Here is a 13076-nt window from a genome sequence, read left to right as displayed (position 1 = left end):
GCTTCCAGGCAGGAAACTTTGGCTCCCAAATCTGTAGGAAGAAGGAAACAGGTCTCCTAGGGTTTCTGGTGTTTGAGCATTGAATGTCATTGTATTTCTGCTGTTCTTCTTCAACTCCCCTCCACAGCTCAGTCCCTTCTACCTCTACAACTCACAGCCTCCTCTATTCCTATCACTAAAACTCTTGAATCAGAAAGGAAGAAAAACACAGACCTTTTGCAGTACCACTCCCACTGTAAAAAGAATGAGTTGCCAGGAGAAAAAGGTCAGGATTCCTGGGACTTGGACCCAGAGAGAGGGAGATGGTAATAGGACACAGCTCTTTGCAAGAGGTCATCCTGATTTCTTCAGCTGCCAGGGCTCAGAGCTTGGAATGATTTCATGGTGAAATGGCACATTATTCTTTGTGCTCTATCCAATGGGGTCATGCACTCACTTTTTAGAGAAATGTCTGCTCTGTCACTGCTGCAGACAGTGGGACCTGTGGCCAGAAATATGGGCTGGGCATAGCCTGGATTGTGGGCAGCAGGGCAGGGGGATCCTGCCCCTGTGCCCCTGGGCTCAGGTGAGAGCCCACCTGCAGAGCTGCCCCAGCCCTGGCTCCAGCAGCACAAGGAGCTGGAGCTGCTGCAGCCAGTGCAGAGGAGGCCACGGAGCTGCTGCCAGGGCTGGAGCCCCTCTGCTCTGGAGCCAGCCTGGCCCAGCTGGGGCTGTTCAGCTGCACCAGAGAAGCTCCAGGGACACCTCAGAGCCCCTGCCAGGGCCTCCAGGGGCTCCAGGAGAGCTGCACAGCCCCTGGGGACAAGGCAGGCAGGGACAGCACCCAGGCAATGGCTCCCACTGCCAGAGGGCAGGCACAGATTTTGGCACATTGGGAATTAGGAATTGCTGGCTGGGAGGGTGGGCAGGCCCTGGCCCAGGGTGCCCAGAGCAGCTGTGGCTGCCCCTGGATCCCTGGCAGTGCCCCAGGCCAGGCTGGATGGGGCTGGGAGCAACCTGGTCTAATGGAAGATGTCCCAACCCTCAGCAGGGGGTGGAATGTGATAATTTTCAAGGTCCATGGCAGGGGGTGGAATGAGATGCTCTTCAAGGTCCTTTCCAACCAAAACCATTCTGACTCCAAGAAAGCAGCTGCTCCCAGCTGGGCAGTGGCACCATCTCCCCTGAGCAGCTGCAGACCTCCCAGGATGGACTCGTCTGTTGGGTTCCAAAGCAGAGATCCCAAAAACAAACTTGTCTGAGCTGCAGTTCCCTCACCCATGCCTTACCCCTGTCCCACCTGGACCACCCAGCTCCCTGGGCATTTCCTGGGCTGAGCAGGCTTCCCACGTGGGTGAATCACCCACACTGCAATGGGTGTCCAGGAGAAGGAGTTGTACTCTGAAGGGGTTTGTCTCCTCTCAGGGACTCTCAGGAGATACTAAGAAAATATTAGACCAGAAATCTCACTTTCTTCTATCAAAATATATGTGAAGTGAATGCCTTCTAATGCATGGTCCAGGCCAGGCAAGTGCCAATAGTGAAATAAATGCTTTCAATCAGTGTCAGATGGTGTTTGAGGCATTGAGCTTTCCCTACCCAGCCTGGTGAGCAGAGATGAAGTGACTTGGCAGATGCTGGAGCAGAAATCCACACTGCCCTCAGGGGCATGGATAATGGCATGGGATTTCTGTACATTACAGCATTCCTTTAACACCATGTCATCTAATGACAGACTTTCTTCTCTTTTTTGGGGGGTAGGGAGATAGAAATTAGGTTTGTTGTATGGTTTCCTCCCTCTTAGCTGTTTCTCAGTTTTCAGATAGACTGTGCATTACACGTTAACCGTGAATAAAAAAATTTCAGTTCTGCCTGGCAGTGGGTGCCCTTGGAGTCTGGGAGGGGAGAAACTGCTCCTGCTGACTGCCAGGAGCTGACCTGCACTGGGGCAATAACACAGAGAGGTGAAAACCTGTTAGTAGCACAGCCACAGCGGGGTAAACTGAGGAACGGGGTGGCACAGGTGAAAAAGGTGTTGTGGAACAGAGAGGGCACAGGATGGGGCAGCATGGAGGTGCCAAGGGTGAAGGATGGCAGGGAGAGGAGAATGAGGACAATGACAACCAAGAGGAAGAAGTAGCTGGGAATCCCCAGCCCCAGGGAACCTCCAGGGCTGAGGCTGGGCGGGGCAGCACCACAGGCTGAGGAGTTCTTATGTGTTCTGTGATGTCCCCTGTGCTGGCACTCCTGGGACACCTGCAGTGCTGGGGACAGCTCTGGGCCCTCAGCACAAGAGAGACACCGAGGGGCTGGAGCGTGTCCAGGGCAGGGAACGGAGCTGGGAAGGGGCTGGAGCCCCAGGAGAGGCTGAGGGAGCTGGGCAGGGGCTGAGCCTGGAGCAAAGGAGGCTCAGGGGGGCCCTTGTGGCTCTGCACAGCTCCTGACAGGAGGGGACAGCCGGGGGGTCGGGCTGTGCTCCAGGGAACAGGGACAGGAGCAGAGGGAACGGCCTCAGGCTGGGCATGGGCAGGCTCAGTTGGATATTGGGGAAAATCCCTCCATGGAAAGGGCTGTCCAGCCCTGGCACAGCTGCCCTGGGCAGTGGTGGAGTCCCCATCCTGGAGGGGTTTAAAAGCTGTATGGAGGTGGCACTTGGGGACAGGGGGTAGCAGTGATCTGGGCAGTGCTGAGGCAATAGTTGGACTCAATGATCTTGGGCAACCTAAACAATTCTGTGATTTTATGCATATTACCACATATTTCCCATTGTTCAACTGCAAGATGCTCCGGAGCTGTGGCATGGCTCACATCCTTCATCCCAGGGCTGCATCCCAGCCAGTGCTCTGTGAGAGCCCTGATTGGGACAGGAGGTGTGACTTGCAGCAGGACTCTGCAGGCAGGGAGGTAGCACTTAAAATAGTTCAGGTGTACAGAAAATGAATCCTTTCTTCTGAGACTCTGCCTAGTTTTGTGTTCCCGGTAAGTCAGAGCAATTAAGAGAGCTCTCTGGCTTTGCTCGATCTAATTTACCACATTTTTCCGTAATGAATATGTTGCAGAACGGTTTGACTAGTCTGGACTAAAGGCACTTTGAGAGCAGTACCAATTTTCCTTAGCTGCTGTTCTGCAGAGTGACAGGGAGATGACGCCCTGAGACCCAACCTGGGGCTCGCCACAGGGATGGGGACAATGTGTCACCGTGTTCCAGCTGTGACCCGGCAGGCTGGGACCTTGCTGCCCGTCCTTTTTATCATAGGAAGCGTCCAAGGCCAGGTTGGATGGAGCTTGGAGAAACCTGATCTAGAGGAAGGTGTCCCTGCCCATGGCAGGGGGTGGGACTGGATGGGCTTTAAAATCCCTTCCAGCCTGAACCATCCCAGGATCCTGAGATCTTCCCAAGCGACCGAGTGCTGGTGGAGAAACCCTGAGAGCTCTGAACCCCTCTGACAGGCACCTTTGGAGGTGAGGCTGCTCTTTGTTGGAGTCAGTAAGGTCTTGAGAAACCCGAGTTGCTCACTTCCTAGCACATCACCATAAACAGAGAGAGTAATAATAATAATAATAATAATAATAATAATAATAATAATAATAATAATACTTAGCACTAAGGACAACAACTGTCAGGGCTGTGAATGGGATGGTTCTTGCAAAGCTCTGTTTATGGTGCCTGTGATATCAGAAAGTGTGGCAGGAGGTCGGCGGCTCGGATTTCTTGAGGGCTTTAGGAGGTGGTAATTGTCTCACTTTTGCTTTAAAGCCGTGTTAATTATGGTTTTAAACAGTGGCTGTAAAGTCATCCTTTAATTCTTTGTGAAGTGCTCTTCCCTGTCTCTGTGATTTGGGAGACAGGTGAGTGTTGGAAAGCACTGGGACCAGGTCACAATTAAGTACCCTCCCTAGGACCAGCAAACACATAAAAACCTTTTTAATTTTGCTGATGGTAATTGATACACTTTAATATCTAAGGTCTTTCTCTGAACTTGAAGGCACAGTTAGCCTAGGACCTCTTACAGTGAACTTTTCCCCTTTGCTGTAAATCAGTTTTCTTCTCTATTCCATATTTGGTGTTGGGTGGTTTGGCTTTGTGTCATTAAATGATGCCAGCAGACCCCCCAAAAAATCATAAATTAAAAAAAAAAAGAATGTCTCCAATACACTTTGGATATTTCAGACCTAAAATTACTTTTGTGTCTTTGAAAAAACCCTCAAATATTAACAAAAATGGGAGATGGAGAGCCATGTTCTGCAATCTCTAGAAGAGCCACAGGTATCTCAGTCAGTACAGCTGTTTTTACCTCCTCACAGAATATGTAATTTTTCTTCTTAAATGGAGAGAACAAGTCTGGGCCTCCTTTGGATTAATCATTGCTATCAGATGGCATGCCTTCTTCCCTCCAGATAAAATGAATGTGCAGGTTTGGGTAATGTGCTTTTGAAAATCCAATCTTTAAATTACACTTTACTTCTAATACTTCTTTTTTTTTCTTCGCTTTATGCAATTTGGATTGTGAAATCAGGGAAGTCAGTTCCTGCCCAATCCTATATTTCTTGTTTACCTGAAACTCCCTTACATGAGGTTGAAAGAAATTTTCTCATCCTGAAGGTAGTGACTATCAGACAGAGTTTCAGTTTTATTTTTTTAGCTCTAGCTACTTTCCCATTCTCAAGCAATTTCCATCACTTGGAAATTTCAGAGGAAAAAAAAATCAATTCCCAGCAGGTTTCTTTTCCTGGAACCAAGCCATGTGCAAGACTGTCATGAAAGCATTTCTGTTTGGTTTAATATTTGTAAAAAGTTATTAAAGAATCCCAACCCTACATTTAGACAAATGAAGACTTTTCAATTGTCTGTTTTAATACACTGGCCCTACTAATTCATAAATTATTGGGTATGAAGAGCTATTCCTACTGTCTAGACTACCCACCTGAGTAACTCGGGGCAGAAAGACTCTCTGCACTCGTACAGGTTTAAACCAGCTGGAGCTCATCTGCTGAATACCACCAAAACCTCATTTCACAATTATTATTGACAAAACATCCACCACAACCAGCGGTTAATTACTCCACCTGGATCATTACTGCTGAAAAATGATGCTTCACTTCTCAGTTGTGTCCTCCTAGCACAGCATCTACCTTTTCTTTTTTTCAGCCATGCAGATATTTCGTGGCTAAGTCGTTGCAGATAAAAGATGTTGCTTGCCTCAGCTGTCCTGATTTTGGTGAATCTTTTAATTATTTGCATGCAACTTCTCCCTTCTCTCTCAAACATCCCAAAAAGGCATAACACATCTAAGTCCAAAATACTGTAATCTAGACCTATAATGCTCCCAGAGAGCTGCAATATGAAGGTGCGTCTAATAATTTTGTTATTTTAAGTGAGTATTTGTGTTGGATTTGAGGACGAGAAATCCAGACTGTGTTCCTTAGAGCAGTGTAACTGTGATGATCCACATGTAAAAGGTCAGGGCTTCATAAAGTCCTTGATTGCAGATGTCTGATAGTTGGATTATTTTTTTATGTCAAGCTGTAGGTCAGAAAGAGGAACACTGATGCTGATCAACTCACCATAAACATGAGAATTTTCTTTTTACAACAGGCCAGTCCCTGTCTCTGACGGGACAAAATTCCCACTAGTGTCACTGGGAATTTTGCTTGTTAGAGTCTGTGAAAAGCATAGGCTGTTATGTTGCCATCTGTGAGGACATGAGTAATGTTCAAGGGAGAGAAATCAGCTCCACAGTGCATCTGGCCAGGCCACTGCAATAAATACAGAGAGACACATAAATGATGGTAAGGTTACGACCTATCCCATTAAAAAGGAAGGAACTCCAAAATTACACCCCTACCTGCCAGCAATAGGAAATACAGAAGCTGGAGTTTTTCCTCTTGCTTTGCTTGCTACTCTCCCATCCCTTTTATAACTATTTCCTTCTGCCAAATAGGGTTTGGGGTGGTTTTGTTTGATTTTAGTGAAGGTGTTGTGGGCTCCTCCCGCTGTTAAATGGATCTGCAGGGCAGTGACACCTTGCACATCCCTGCCTTGTGGCTGCATCTGAGTAGCCCATCTCTCAGGAGCTGATAAATCCTCCTAAGGCCAGAATTCAGGGATTGGCTTGATATCATTAGGGCTAAAATGCTGCTTTTAAGTGATGGACACCCCACCCTTCCCCAGCGCTCCTGGGCATTGGTGTTGCAATGTTTGTGTATGCCAGAGTCCAGGAGGCAGTGGGTCCTCACTTGGGAAGCACCCTGAGGTCCTGGAATCGTGGAAACACGGAGTAGTTTGGGTTGGAAGGGATCTTGAAGATCCTCTGTTTCCAATCTCCCTGCCACGGGTGAGTCTGCAGGCAAATGTGGCTGAAACCAAAGTCTTGGTCTCCTCTGAGGTGTCAGGAGGAGAAATCATAGGGTAACAAATTCCCCAGTTTCTCATGTCAGCCCCAGCTCTTTCCATACACTCTGTTGTTGCCGATAGGTAACTACAGGTAACTACAAATAAAACATTGCAGTTTGTGCAAATGCACTAACTTGAAATAAAGAGGATTTTGATTTACACTACTGAAACTGAAATACTGAAAGAGGGGTACCAGCTGTACTGTCTGCATGTGCTTATCTTCAAAGTTACAAAGAGAAAAAATCCACTTTCTGAGAGCTTACACACCAAAACAAATCTGAAAACTTATATTCCTAATTTGGACATCTGAAACACAGAAGTACAGGTACAATACAAACGAAGAGTTGCAACTAAGGTGGTGCATTAACATAATATATTTTATACTAACATTGAGTCAGACCCTGCTGTATCCTAAGGAGCTAGGAGCAGGCAAACGCCAAAGGCACTGAGATTTCTGAGCTGGACTGCTGGAGGAAGAAGCAAGCCTTTTTCACACCATAGCCTGTCCCAGCTAAAGGGATTGTCAAGCTTTCCTTTATCTGTAAAATAAAATATTGTATCTGTCTCCATTCCTCCACTTCACATCTTCCCTCCTGTGTCCCCTCTGCCTGGCCTGTGCTCCCCAATGACACTGTGCTCTCCTGCCCAGCTCCAGCATCATCCCGTCCCAGACTGTCTGACCTCAATCCCCCTCACCTCCTGGTCACAAATCCCACTGGTGACATTCAGCAGGAGCTGGGCTGGCCCCACTGGTGACACAGCTCTGCTGCCATGGTTATTTGAGGCACAGAGGTGGCAGGTCTGAGTGTGTCAGAGAGTGACCACCAGAGAGGGCAGGCACTGCTCCCGTGGCCCACCCTGGCCTGTCATGGTCATGGGCCACCAGATCCTTTTGCCAGCAGCACTTTCCCTCTGGCAGCAGCACCTTCACTCTTCCTTCCCCCGGGTCCTGATCCCTGCACCACCCACACCCCCCTTTGATGGGTGTAGTTACACCAGCATCTTACATGGCCAACAGCAAATTCTCCTACTAAAACTGGGGAAACATAGAGTTTTAATATGCGCTTATATATATGATTTCCTTTATGTTGGCATAAGGGAGGCTGCCCTGTGTTTAACCCCTTTCTAGCTACCAAACCTAAACACTACCACAGCTGTGTGGTCAACTCCTAAAGCTAACAAAATTTCAGCCAGCAAAGCACAGAGTCAGAGTCGGGCATGTGTGAGTGCCCTGACGAATCCAAATATTCCCATGCTGGAATGAGCCCCCCAGGGACACCACTATTGGACATTTGATTTGGATGGCCCGACCTCCAGGGCTCGAGAGGGGAATGGTTTTTTCCCCACGGCTTGGTACAGGCAACGAAATATCTCATCTCACCAGGCTTTTTTCTCACAGAATGGTGTAGGCTGGAAGGGAGCTTAAAATCCACCTCATTCAAACCCCTTCTTTCATGGGCAGGGACATCTGCCATTAGACCAGCATGCTCCAAGCCCCATCCAGCCTGGCCTGGGGCACTGCCAGGGATCCAGGGGCAGCCACAGCTGCTCTGGGCACCCTGGGCCAGGGCCTGCCCACCCTCCCAGCCAGCAATTCCTAATTCCCAATGTGCCAAAATCTGTGCCTGCCCTCTGGCAGTGGGAGCCATTGCCTGGGTGCTGTCCCTGCCTGCCTTGTCCCCAGGGGCTGTGCAGCTCTCCTGGAGCCCCTGGAGGCCCTGGCAGGGGCTCTGAGGTGTCCCTGGAGCTTCTCTGGTGCAGCTGAACAGCCCCAGCTGGGCCAGGCTGGCTCCAGAGCAGAGGGGCTCCAGCCCTGGCAGCAGCTCCGTGGCCTCCTCTGCACTGGCTGCAGCAGCTCCAGCTCCTTGTGCTGCTGCAGCCCAGGGGTGGGTGCAGTGAATTTCTCCCTTGTACCCACATTTACTGGATCCTTTTCCAACAGACCAGCCATGGAATGTCTGCCAGCAGGCAGGAGCACCAGCACTGAAATGGTGATTTCAGCTCGCAGGGCTGTGTGACAGCAGCAGGCACGGGATCCCTGTCTCCCCGTGCCACTCGCCACACAGAGAGGGTGCTTGAGGAACGCTTTTCCTTGCAAACCCTGGGGCTCACAGCTTCAGTCTGCTCTCTTGACATGAGCTGCTGGAGTGGAAGGAGACTGGCTGCAGCCAAAACGGCTTCACAGCCCAGACTTTGAACATTGCTTGAGAGCTCTGCTCTCAAAATAATGCATAAAAATAGAAGCAGGGCCACAAGCTTAGCTATTCCTAATGTGCACAAAAGGATGGGAGGGTGCCAGGAGCCAGCCTGCGCTGCCTCTGCCCCTAACTTCAGCCTGGCTTGCTCTCTGCTACCTCCCCTGACTGGCTTTTCACTGCTGTGAAAAGGAGAGACATACCCCCAAAAGAGCAAAGTGTGTTTGTTATTGACCCTCGCCTGGAAAGTGTATGAAGAGGGATCAGCTCTGTTTGTTTGTACCCGGTAATGATGTCAGGAAAAGGGGTTTTTTTCTTCCCCAAGTCTGGTTTTATCCCCTTTGTTGGAAGTGCCTTTGGTGAGTCTCACACCCCGGTGCTGTTAGCAAAACAATTAGGTTAACAGTGCCTTGGCTCCAACTGTCTGTCAAAGGCTGAATTGCAATGCAAATTAACCCGGCTTTGGCTCTTCAAAGCCAGCTGGGTTCAGGAAAGGTCCCCAGAAACCCCCGTGAGAACGGAGCGCCGGGGCTGGGCAGGGTGGGCTCGCCGGGGTTTTTACATCCAGGACCTAATGTGTTTGGCAGGAGGGATGCAAAGCGCTCGGCAAACACGCTATACAAATGTAACACATCGCATGAGCCCTTTCAACACTCCCAAGGGGCTCAGGAGAAACGCGGGGAGGGACTTTTTAGTAGGGCCTGGAGTGACGGGACAAGGGGCGATGGTTTTACACTAAATTAGGGGAGATTCAGGTTACGTAGAAGGAAAAAATCCTTGTCTGTGAGTGTGGGCAGGCCCTGGCACAGGTTTCCCAGAGAAGCTGCGGCTGCCCCTGGATCCCTGGCAGTGTCCAAGGCCAGGCTGGACAGGGCGGGAGCAACTTGGTCTGGTGGAAGGTGTCCCAGCCCTGACAGACAAGGTGGAACGAAATGAGCTTTAAGGTCCCTTCCAGTCTAAACAATTCCTGAATTCTGTGACTCGAACATGTTTTATTTCTCCTCAGGGATTAGCAGCGCCCTTCCTGCATTTCAGGACAGGTTTCTGGCCCAGGGTGACACTTGAGCAAAGCATCCAGAGCAGGGCAGGCTGTGGGTATCACCCTGATTTCCAAGCATCCCCTCAGCCCAGGTCTCGTTCCCATACTTATCAGCTCCATTATGTTTATTTCTGTATTTTCCATATGGGCACATACATATGGTCTGCTTAAACAAGTTTGCAGGGTTAATTGGAAAGCAGTTCTTTATCAGTTATTTAATATTTAGCACTTCTGGGACAATTTTCACCTGCAAAGATCACAAAAGTGGGCAAGTGCGGATGGCCCAGCTGTACCTGTGGGAAATCAGAGGTGCCAAATCCCAGGTCCCTACTCACAGGGAAAGGCAGGTGCCCAGGGTCACCTAGAGAACCTACGGCAGGGCCAAAAATTCATATTAGCTCCTAGACCCCCTTCCTGTCCTCCACCTCCTCCCAGCACATGGCACACTGTGTTTTTTGTCACTTCCCTCATGACAATAAAGTAATCCTAGCTGTCAGGGCTGAGGGAAGGGAGCTACAAGGGGGAAAATTAAAAAAGGAGATTTTAATCTCATTTGTAACAGCCTGGCAAGTTTTGAAAAATTAAAAAGTATAACGTGTGGATTAATGAGCACGTCCAACATGTCTTTCACCAGCAAATATTGGAATGAGAAGGAACATTTTTTCCCCCCTCCTGATTTGCTATACACATCAGAGGGAAAAGAGATTGAGGTTCTCTGAGGAAGTGAGGAAATCAGTCTCAGTGTATGTGAGGTCACTCCACAGGCTGTAGGACAAGACATTGAACTAAAAATACTACCCAAATTCCATTTTTGAGGGTGCAGAAGGCACCATTTTAAAAGCAATGGGACTTTTTTAGCATGTGCAGAACTAAATGGTGATGCTGTTCTGATCTGGCCCCTGCTGTCACCTGAAGACTGGAGGGCTGTGCCCTGGACTCCCCTCCCACCTTTAATTATTTGGAGGTGAAGCAAGGAGTCAATTGCCTTCCTCAGACTCCAGCTTTGTAACGAGGCTTCCTAAACTATTCTTTCTGATGCCAGCGAACAGCATTCATCCCCTTCCCAGTGTTTTTCCAGCTATTTATCTGGATTTTGAGCAGATTTTTGTACCAGGCTAGGTATAGTCTGGTTAACATTTAATAAGCCTGCCCCAAATCTAGCCACTTTCTGACTAATTTAGATCCAGATTCTGCAAATGCCAGGCATGTTTGTCGCATCCCTGACCTGCTCATGTGAATATAGGCAGAACTGGGCATTTAAATTATCCCTGCCCTCCTGCCTGCCCCAAATTCAGGGATCCAGGACACACACCCCAGGGATGCCCTGCCTGCGCGGGATGTTAGTTTGACGTGTGCTCTACCTGGTGTCACTTTTAGTCGGGTGCATTCATTTCAGACCTGTCTTTGGCTTTGGATTTGAGCCGGGCTTGCTCATAGCAGCCATGATTTAAGAGCCCCAGCTCCTACTTCCGACACGACAACTGCCTCGGAGAGTGACCTTAGAGCACCTCATCCGCCCGCAGCTATTCTGCGAGAAGGGAGCCGCTCCTCCGTGGGAGTGCGTGCAGGACGGGGACCCCTGGGGAGCTCCGCTGCCCTGCCAAGCCTGGCGCTAGGCAGTCTGGCCGGACTTCCCAGCGCGGCCGCAGAGCGCACCAAGGCTGGGCGAGAGCGCAGCCTCTTGGCGGCTCGGTTTTCCTCAGCCTCTGCCGCTCCGGGGTTGGAACGGGGGAATCTGCGGAGCGCTCAGGGTGCCAGGGGTTGTTGCCGCCAGCAGTGCCCGTAACGCGAGTGCCGGAGCGCGACATGCCCGTCATTTCTGCTTCGCGTTTGGAAGCGGAGCGCACCGAGCCTCCGTGGTGTATTTTCCTGTCCTTCTGGTGACAGGTGCTGTAAAAGCACAAATTATTACTATTATTACTATTATTATTATTACTATTATTATCATCATCATCATTATTATTGTCGCTGCATTTTGTGATGTGCCCTCGTTCCGTACCCAGAGCCGTGTCGTTTTTTTAATGTTTTACGCTGCTTTGCTCTAACATTCCGATGTTTACAGCGACCACCGGCACACCCCAGCCCCGGGAGCTCCCCACCCTGTGCCCCGCGGGGTGCGGGGGGGGACACCCCATTCTCCCCGCACCCCCACCCAGGAGCAGGTACGAAGGGAGGCATCGGGATGGGGTGGTGGGGACACACGGACAGCGGGGGGAGCTGGGGAGGGGACACACGGACCCACAACCTCTCCGCAACCCGAGCCGCCTCTTGCGCAAGGCGGTTGGAGATAAATATAATATATAGATATATTTGTTTTTTTTTTTTTTTTTTTTCCCCCGGAGCGACACGGTGTCTAGACGCCCACGTGACGGGGCCGGGGCCGGGCCGGGCCGGGCCGCTGCGCACTGCGAAGCCGCCGCCGCCGCCGGTGCGGGGGGGCCGGGGGAGGGCGCAGGCACCGCGCCGGCTCCGCTCCCGCCGCGCCCCGCGCCGCCGCCGCCGCTCCCCCCGCACGCAGCCGCGGGAAGGAAGGCGGAGGTGCGGGGAGGGCGGGCGGCTGACTGCGGAGAGCGGAGGGGCGGGCGAGGGAGGAGGGGGAAAGGGGGAGGAAAAAAAAAAAAAATAGAAAAGCCCACGAAAGGAGGAGGAGAAGTAGGAGGAGGAGGAGGAGGGGAAGGAAGGCAGGAAGGAGGAGTGAAGAGCAAAAAAAAGGCACCGCGGCAGAGGCGCCGGCAGCAGGGAGAGGGTCGGCGGCCGGCGGGCACCCCCGCACCCATGTAAGCTCCGCCGGGAGCGGCGGGCCCGGCTCGGCCCGGCGCGGCTGCTGGGGAAGGCAGGAAGGAAGGGACATAGCCCCACTTTTCTCCTTTTTTATTTTTTTATTTTTTATTTTTTTTTATTTCCTTTCTTTCTCTTCGTAGCAGCCGGATCAAGACTCCGTGTGGATTAAACCTTTGGAAAGAAGGAGGGGGAAAAAAAATAAAAGCCCACCCCGAAACCCCCACATGAGGACGACCTGGGCTTTTTAAAAGGGATACAACACTCTGGATGCGCTCGTTCGCCTCTTTTGTGACAGATGCTTAAACCGACGTCCAAACCTTAGGGTTGGTGTTTTGGGGTTTTTATTTTTTTTTTAATTTCTTTTTTTTTTTTTACCCTTTTTTTATAGACGCCTTTTTGGCTCGCTCTTTTTTCCTTTTTTGCCTGCTGGCTCTGCCCTGCGCCGCATCCCCGCCGCCGCCGCGCCCGCTCCCCGGCGTGGCGGGTTGATGGGTGCCGCGGCCCCGGGGCGGCCGAGGCTCCCCCGCGGCTCGGGCCGCGCTCCGCACCCGCGCACGGCGGCGCGGCGCCGGCAGCCCCCGCCCGCCTGCCCCCGCCACGGGCGCCGCGGGCTCTAGACGGGGATTTTTTCGTTTTTCTTTGCTTTTTTGGGCAACGCCGGAGCAAGCGGCGACTCTCTCTCCCTTCC

This window comes from Ammospiza caudacuta, chromosome Z (assembly GCF_027887145.1).
Source record: "Ammospiza caudacuta isolate bAmmCau1 chromosome Z, bAmmCau1.pri, whole genome shotgun sequence".
NCBI lineage: Eukaryota > Metazoa > Chordata > Aves > Passeriformes > Passerellidae > Ammospiza > Ammospiza caudacuta.
This window is presented reverse-complemented; position numbering follows the sequence as displayed.